The sequence below is a fragment of the Gastrolobium bilobum genome, unplaced genomic scaffold (genome assembly GCF_033153095.1).
Source record: "Gastrolobium bilobum isolate Gb01-03AN ecotype WA unplaced genomic scaffold, APGP_CSIRO_Gbil_v1 utg74833, whole genome shotgun sequence".
Taxonomy (NCBI): domain Eukaryota; kingdom Viridiplantae; phylum Streptophyta; class Magnoliopsida; order Fabales; family Fabaceae; genus Gastrolobium; species Gastrolobium bilobum.
The window spans coordinates 1-8095 of record NW_026896255.1 but is presented as its reverse complement, the minus strand read 5'-3'; the positions used below and the strand labels follow the sequence as shown (position 1 = coordinate 8095).

At 41.0% G+C, this 8095-nt stretch overlaps 1 non-coding gene across 1 annotated transcript; it reads left to right on the top strand.

Moving 5' to 3' along the window:
- The first annotated feature begins 767 nt into the window (after nt 1–767).
- Nucleotides 768–874, top strand: LOC133298485 (small nucleolar RNA R71). Its single transcript, XR_009749808.1, has one exon. It is a non-coding gene; the product is annotated as a small nucleolar RNA R71 (small nucleolar RNA).
- The last annotated feature ends 7221 nt before the right edge of the window (nt 875–8095 follow it).

The following is an 8095-nucleotide window of genomic DNA, read 5'->3' as shown; positions in this document are numbered from 1 at the left end:
GGACCTCAATGTCCCCTGGTAGTGATCCTGGTGTTCTAGTTTGAAGGTTGGCAGCAATCTGCCCCAGATGGGACTCAATGTTCCTGACCACTGCATCATTCCTGGTGACATATTCCTTGACATAATTTTCCAGGGTGTTGATGCGTTGGTCATCTCTGTGGAACGGAACGTAGTTGTTTCTTCTTTGTTCGAACGTTCCACTGCTGCTACCTTGCTGATACTGCTGTTGATTGTTGTTGAATGGTCTCTGGTTAATGGGTGGCCTCCATTGGGTGTTGTGGTTCTGATCCTTAATGATAGTTCCTCCAGGGCTTGAATGTGTATTTCGTCTTGCTTGTTGATTGTCTCTGGTGAAGTTCCTATTGCCAAAATTTTCTGCATAACACACCAATGCAGTGGATGGGCAGTCTGTTGAGTCATGAAGGTCACCACAGGCTGAGCAAGGTTCTGTTTCAGTTGCTGTGAGTTGTAAGACTTCCATCCTTGGTGCTGCTTGGTCAGCTCTCAGGTTCTTCACTTCATTCATGAGTTATGCCAGCTGGGCTTCCGTGGCTGTTTGTTTATCCAGTTCTAGCATGCCTGGCTTCCTCACTGGGCTCACTCTGTCTATTGGCCATTGGAGACATCTTTCAGCAGTCCCTTCTATGATTTCGTACCTTGATTCAAGTGTTCCTGTAAAGAAATATCCTCCTGCAGCAAAATCTAGGTGAGATTGAGAAGTATGGTCAAGTCCCTTATAGAAAGATTGTAACACTCCCCAACTCTCTACCCCATGGTTTGGACATTTTCTTATGATGTCCTTGTATCTCTCCCATGCTTCATAGAGATTTTCTCCATAAAACATTCTGAAGTTAGAGATTTCAGCTCTAACATCAGCTTGTCGAGACATTGGGAGAAACCTCTCTGTGAACTTGTTAGAGAGTTCTTCCCATGTGTGGATTGATCCAGGGGTGAGAGTTTTTATCCATGTTTTAGCTTTTAAGCCCAAGGAGTGAGGGAAAAACCTCATTCTCATGCTCTCCTCTGTTACACCCTCAGCTTTAAAATTATCACAAATATCTTGGAATGTTGTGAGGTGTGTGTAAGGATCTTCTGCAGGGAGTCCATTGAAGACCCCTGCTTCCCTAATCATGTGGAACATAATAGGTTTTAGTTCAAAATTTGGTGCTACAGGGGGAAGGATTACTCCCCTATCCGGTCTGTTCCTGAAAAGAGCAGCCAAAGTTCTGAAGTTCTGTTCAAGGGGAACCACTTCATTGTTATTATTGTGATCAGCCATGTTTTCAGGAAATTCTTCCCTGAGGTTCCTTCTTCTCCTGTGGAGTGTACGTTCTGGCTCAGGATCAAAGAGAAACTCAGGTACTTCAATGGAGTGGTCAGAGTCTGTTTCAAACTCTTCACTCATAAACCAATAGCACAGGGTATATATATGCACAACAGATTCAGTGATAAAGAGAAAAAAATATAAAAGTAAAGTCAGATATACAGTATATGTGTTAGAAAACAATGATAAGAACAACAGTTAGTGTTTCTATCCCTAGCAACAGCGCCAAAAACTTGTTGGGTGGTTTGCTGATGGTGGAAAAATATAATTTCTGATAGGGGACGTTCCTCTGTTCTTGCAGAACACAGATTCGTCCCTTAGTTCCAACCCAAGTGCGCAAGTGCACGCATCAAGTAATAAAGGGAGTATTAATGCCCAAATTATCGTTCCACGAGGATAGAGTGCTAATTATTATTTTTCACTGTTTATAAAGAATGAAAATGAGAAGAAAAGTTAGTATGAACTGTCTAGTCAAACGTTCCCTATTGTCTTGAGAACGTTCCTCAGGAACAGTAGGTTCAATCTGATGGCAAACAGTTGCTCGCTGCGTTATGTATGTGATCCTTCCTGTTTAGAAGAAGGTGAGATAATAATCATTGGAGTTTTTATAAGTACTAAATAAAATAAAATAAAAACTACTAAAACAGAAATAACTATAATCAAGAGACAACAGGGTGGTGGTTAAAATAATTTAACAGAAGGAACTGATTCACTGCTTCACTGTTAAAGGGGTTGTTTTCTCTGCTCAAGACTTAGCACCTTTTGACTTTGCCCCAGTTTCTTTTCCTGCCAACTCTGATTCCTCAGCTCATGGTCTAGATGGCTCATAAGTTTCCATATTCCTATGGCTCCCTTGACTCCAACAGGTACTTAGTTTAAAACCTTAAAATGGAAGAGTTGGCCCCTTATTCCTAAGGTGACCAGTAGCGTTTTTTCCATGACATCTACCTTCCCCCAATGGCTAAGCTGTCTGAAATCCCTTCCTTATGGAAGTTCCTTTTGAAAGTCAAAATTGGCTGCACAAAGGTCCCACCTTGATGCGCCTACATGAGGGTAAAAACAAAAAAAAATGGTCTTTGATGCGGAAGCATAGACAATCTATGCGCCTCATGTTTTAGGATCTGCCCGTTAAACATGTAGGGTTTAAAATTCATACTTTTTTCACTTAAAGGTGTCAAAGTGGATGACTCCCTCTAACAGTAATCCACACGGCTACCTCTTGGTTGCTTCTGAGAAACGCTTTCTCCCTGAATCCTCCCTTTCCTTGGAAGCTCGCTAGGCTGCGGCAAGGTGGAGGCTTTCAAGTGTTTTTGTTTATTTTTCTCAAGACTGTAATGTTGTCTTGAGGTTAGGTGAGAGGACAAATAATGGAGGAAGAGAGATGAAGAGAAAGAGGGGCGGCCAAAATTTAGGATTTTAGTCCAGAGAGGCGCTGTATATCTTGATCTGAAGAAAAAGACGTTACTTTAACGTGGTTCAGCAAATCCCTTAATCAGCATTAAGAGATGGACGTTACATTAACGTTTCCTCATCAAATCCCTTAATCAGCATTAAGAGACAGACGTTACATTAAATATAATTTTATTTAAATTCATAATTCAAATAAAATAGAAATAATAAATCTCTATCTAATCATATTAGATACAGATAAGGATAATTCAAAACTATCCTTAATTACCTAACCTCTTGAATTTAAATAAAATTAAATTCGATTTTATCCTAGCCCGCAATTTAAATTTGAATTCAAATTCGAAATTCGAAAATTCAAAATTCAAATTCAAATTTCGAATTGCGCCAAAAACTTATCTTGGCCAAGTCAACTATTTGACTTGCTAGGATTCATGGCCCAATACCGTATTGGGCCTACTAACACATTTGGGCTTATTAATAGAAAAATTAATCTTTCACTAATAGTCCAAAGGCGCATGATGATATTGGACTTGGAGTTCAACTCCAACCCAATTACACTTATAGTCTTGAAAAACCCAATAACACTTATTGGTCCAAACTTGCTAAATGTAAGCAATCAAGAATAACCTTAGTGTGTGACCCATTAGGCTCAATTAGTCACTGACATAAATAAACTTGAACCAATTAAACTCTTTTAACAGGCCCAATTTATCTAACGACCACATAAGACACTAGCAATGCTCTGCAGCCCCAGAACTAATTGAGTTAATCAAGTGATCTACCTTTCTAATTTGGATACCGTCCCGGCATCATCCCTCACAACGTCATTCACATTTAGTCGAGAGCAAGGATAGAGTATCATCTCTCTTTATTGACTAAATATAATATTTCACAGGAACTAGGAATCTTCTTCCATTGACTCTAAGATAGATCATGACTCTTCATGATCTCTTACTATGCATAGATTCCCGAGTCAACTAGAAGTCATCCAAGCCCTACCAGTCTTGTGAACGACTAATCCCTTATAGGGGATTGTGAAATTTATAAATCATGAAATACCACTTCGAAAAAGGTGTTCATCTGATAAAACAGATTGTCTCTTGGACACCTATATACTGACAATCTCCCACTTGGCCTAGAGCCAATCAGGTCAACGTGTCAAACCTAAAGACTCATAATGACTATCATGTTTTCTCTGAGAGAGACCCTTCGTCAGAGAATCGGCCAAATTATCATTAGTGGGGACGTAGTCCATTTTTATTTCCAGTCTTTCAATAATCTCCCGAATGAGGTGATACTTGCGGAGCACATGCTTGGATCTCTGATGAGACCTGGCTGGGTTCCTTGCCCTGGGCTATTGCACCAGTGTTGTCACAATACAAAGATATTGGATCAACAATGCTCGGAACTACTTCAAGTTCTGCAACGAACTTCTTGATCCAGACTTCCTTAGCCGCTTCTGAAGCTGCTATGTATTCTGCCTCTGTAGTAGAGTCTAACGTGGTCTCTTGCTTGGAACTCTTCCAAGAAACTACTCCACCATTTAAGGTGTAGATGAAGCCTGATTGAGATTTACAGTCGTCTTTATCACTCTGGAAGCTAGCATCAGTGAACCCCTTCACTTTCAGCTCATTACTGCTACCATAAACTAGAAACAAATCCTTAGTCCTTCTCAAGTACTTAAGGATTGCCTTCACGGCCGTCCAGTGACTCTCTCCAGGGTCAGACTGGTATCGGCTCGTAATGCTTAAAGCATAAGAGACGTCTGGTCTTGTACATAGCATGACATACATGATGGATCCAATTGCTGATACATATGGAATCCTCTCCATGCGTTCCCTTTCGACAGGTGTCTTAGGACACATAGCCTTAGAGAGATGAATGCCATGACCGACAGGAAGAAAACCCCTTTTCGACCCGTCCATGCTAAACCTCTTTAGCATCTTGTCTATGTACGTGGATTGGGATAATCCCAGCAATCTCTTGGATCTATCTCTATAGATCTTAATACCTAGTATGTAGGCTGCCTCTCCCATATCCTTCATGGTGAAGTTCTCTGACAACCAAACCTTTGTGTACTGTAACATGGGAATGTCATTTCCAATGAGCAATATGTCATCTACATATAGCACAAGGAAAACAACAACATTCCCATTAACCTTCTTGTAGACACATGGTTCATCTTCATTCTTGATAAAGCCGTTACCCTTAACAACTTCATCAAAACGAAGATTCCAGCTTCTGGAAGCTTGCTTAAGCCCATATATTGACCTCTGAAGTTTGCATACCATATGCTCTTGGCCTTTGGACTCAAAACCATCAGGTTGTGTCATATACACTTCCTCCTTCAAGAAACCATTCAAGAAGGCGGTTTTGACATCCATTTGCCAAACTTCATAATCATAATATGCGGCTATCGCTAGCATGATCCTAATAGATTTGATCATGGCAATAGGCGAGAAAGTTTCCTCAAAGTCAATTCCTTGTCTTTGACGGTAACCCTTCGCAACCAACCTAGCTTTATAGGTTTGGATGTTGCCATCAGCATCAGTCTTCCTTTTGAAAACCCACTTGCACCCAATAGGAACTATTCCCTCAGGTGGTGGAACCAAGGTCCATACCTTGTTCTGATGCATTGAATCTATTTCAGATTCCATGGCTTCTTGCCATTTTGAGGAATCAACATCTTAGACGGCCTCAGTGTAAGAAGCAGGCTCGTCTTCCTCAACGGTCTGCTGATTCTCAATCACAAAGTCGTACCTCTCAGGTGGATGACTAGCCCTAGTGCTCCTACGAGGCTGGGTGTCTACGGCCTCTAGTTGAGGCATCGCCTGATCAACAGACTCGGGTTCCGCTATCTGTTCATGTAGGTCTTGAACTTCTTCAAGTTCTACCTTACTCCCACTATCTTCTTGAGAAAGAAGGTCTTCCTCAAGAAAACCAGCATTCTTTGACACAATGACTCTTTGGTCCTCAGGGTAGTAAAAGTAGTATCTCTTAGTTTCTCTGGGATAACCTATAAAGTAGCACAACGTTCTCCTAGCTCCTAACTTTTCAGGTGCTAGGGTCTTGACATAAGCTGGACAACCCCATACCTTGAGATAACTCAAGTTGGGTTTCCGGCCCCTCCGTATCTGATAAGGAGTAGTCAGAATAGATTTCGACGGAACCCTATTTAGTAGGTGTAGCGTCGTATGCAGAGCGAATCCCCGAAACGATTTTGGGAGCTTCGTACTACTCATCATCGATCGTACCATGTCTAACAAGGTTCGGTTCCTCCTCTCTGACACACCATTTTGATGTGGTGTGTAAGGTTAGATAATCCTGAAACTCCTGACTCAGATATTCGCCACCCCGATCAGATCGAAGTGTCTTAATCATCTTGCCAAGTTGTTTCTCTACTTCATTCCTAAACTCTTTGAACTTTTCAAAGGCCTCAGATTTGTGTCTCATAAGATACACATATCCGTATCTAGACTTATCATCAGTAAAGGTAATGAAGTAGGAGTATCCTCCTCTCGCCTGAGTAGATAAAGGCCCACAAACATCAGAATGAATGAGTTCTAGTAACATTGACTCGCAAGTTTCTCAACCTTGGTTTTCGTCATTTTACCAGCCAAACAAGACTCACAAAGCCCATAGGATTCAAAATCCATGGAATCTAGATAACCATCATGATGGAGTCTAAACAGTCTTGTCTCATTAATGTGTCCCAATCTACAATGCCAAAGGTAGGATCGATTATCTAATCTTGGCTTCTTAGTTTGAATACTAAAAATGTCACTATCCGTATTTAAATCCAAAACATACAATCCATTCACCCTCGATGCACAAGCATAAACAAGATCATTCTTAATGATGGAAAACTTTCCATCCTTTATTATAAAGTGAAAACCAGATTGTTCCAAACTAGAAATAGAAATAATGTTTCGGAAAATAGACGGAACATAGAAACAATTATTCAAATGTAAAGAAAGGCCCGTAGGAAATATAAGATCAACATTCCCAACAGCAAGAGCAGTAACTATTGCTCCATTCCCGACGCGGAGATTGATCTCATTCTTCTCCAGCTTCCTAGGACTCTTTAGTACCTGCAACAAATTGCAGATGTGAGATCAACAGCCAGTATCCAATACCCATGAAGCTCAATCAACACTTGAAAAATTAATTTCTATAGTGAACATACCAGAGGTGGAAGCATCACCATGCTTCTTTTCCTTGAGGCTCGCAAGGTACAATGGGCAGTTCCTCTTCCAATGTCCTTCCTTCTGACAATGGAATCATACAACATTAGCCTTGGACTTCCCTTTTCCTTTACCCCTGTCTTTGCCCTTCTTCTTTTTGGGCTTGCTCTTGGGCTTGAGCTTGTCTGTCTCTACAGACTTGCCCTTACCCTTAGCCTTTTTAGAACCGCCAATCAGAAGAGCTTGGGTTATGTTCTTCTTAACAGCACCCCCAGCAGTGGTCAGGAGATTCAATAATTCTGGGAGTGTTGTCTCCACCTTATTCATATGGTAGTTGACCACAAAACCATTAAATGAAGACGGCAAGGGCTGCAGGACTAAGTCAATACTTAACTCATGGTCCATGATAAAACCCAGAGAGAGCAAGTTTCTCTATCAGCCCAATCATCTTGAGGACGTGCGGTCTTGACCGCAGTGCCTATCAATCATTTTGCAGCCAAACAGCTCCTTTGGAGGCTTCAAAACGCTCAGCCTTTCCTTGCTTATCATAAAGCTCCTGCAAATGCAAGATAAGGGAGGGAGCATTCATATGCTCATGCTGACGCTGAAGCTCCACAGACATAGACGCAAGCAATATATATACTGCCTGTTCATTGTCCGCCAAATGCTGTCTATGAGCTTCCCAGTCATACTGGTCATGCCCATCTTGCCCTTCAGCAGGGGCAACAGGAACAGGAGAATCCAAGACGTACGCTATCTTTTCAGAACGTAAAACAGTTTTTACATTCCTATACCAATCCGTGGAGTTTGGACCAGTTAACTTATTAGCATCCAGACAGAGCTAAACTAAAATTTCCTATAACTCAATTGCTGAAAATAAAGATAAACATACATAAGTATTTCATGATTAATAACCAAATACGGAGACTTTTAAACGTATATGGTTCTCCCACTATTTTTAAACCAATGACCCTCAGTGATTGATTTCTAAGGGTTATCCTTCACAAAGACATCCGTAGCGGGCTAAGAGAACGGTGAAATTTATTAGTTTCTGGTTGAGCCTGCAAAAGTAACTTGTCTAGTGGGTTCATCTAATCAACAACATCTCTATGTCTTCTCTTAGATGATCAGGTTGACAACTCTTTGTCACTTTGTTGTGACATGCGCAATAGCATTA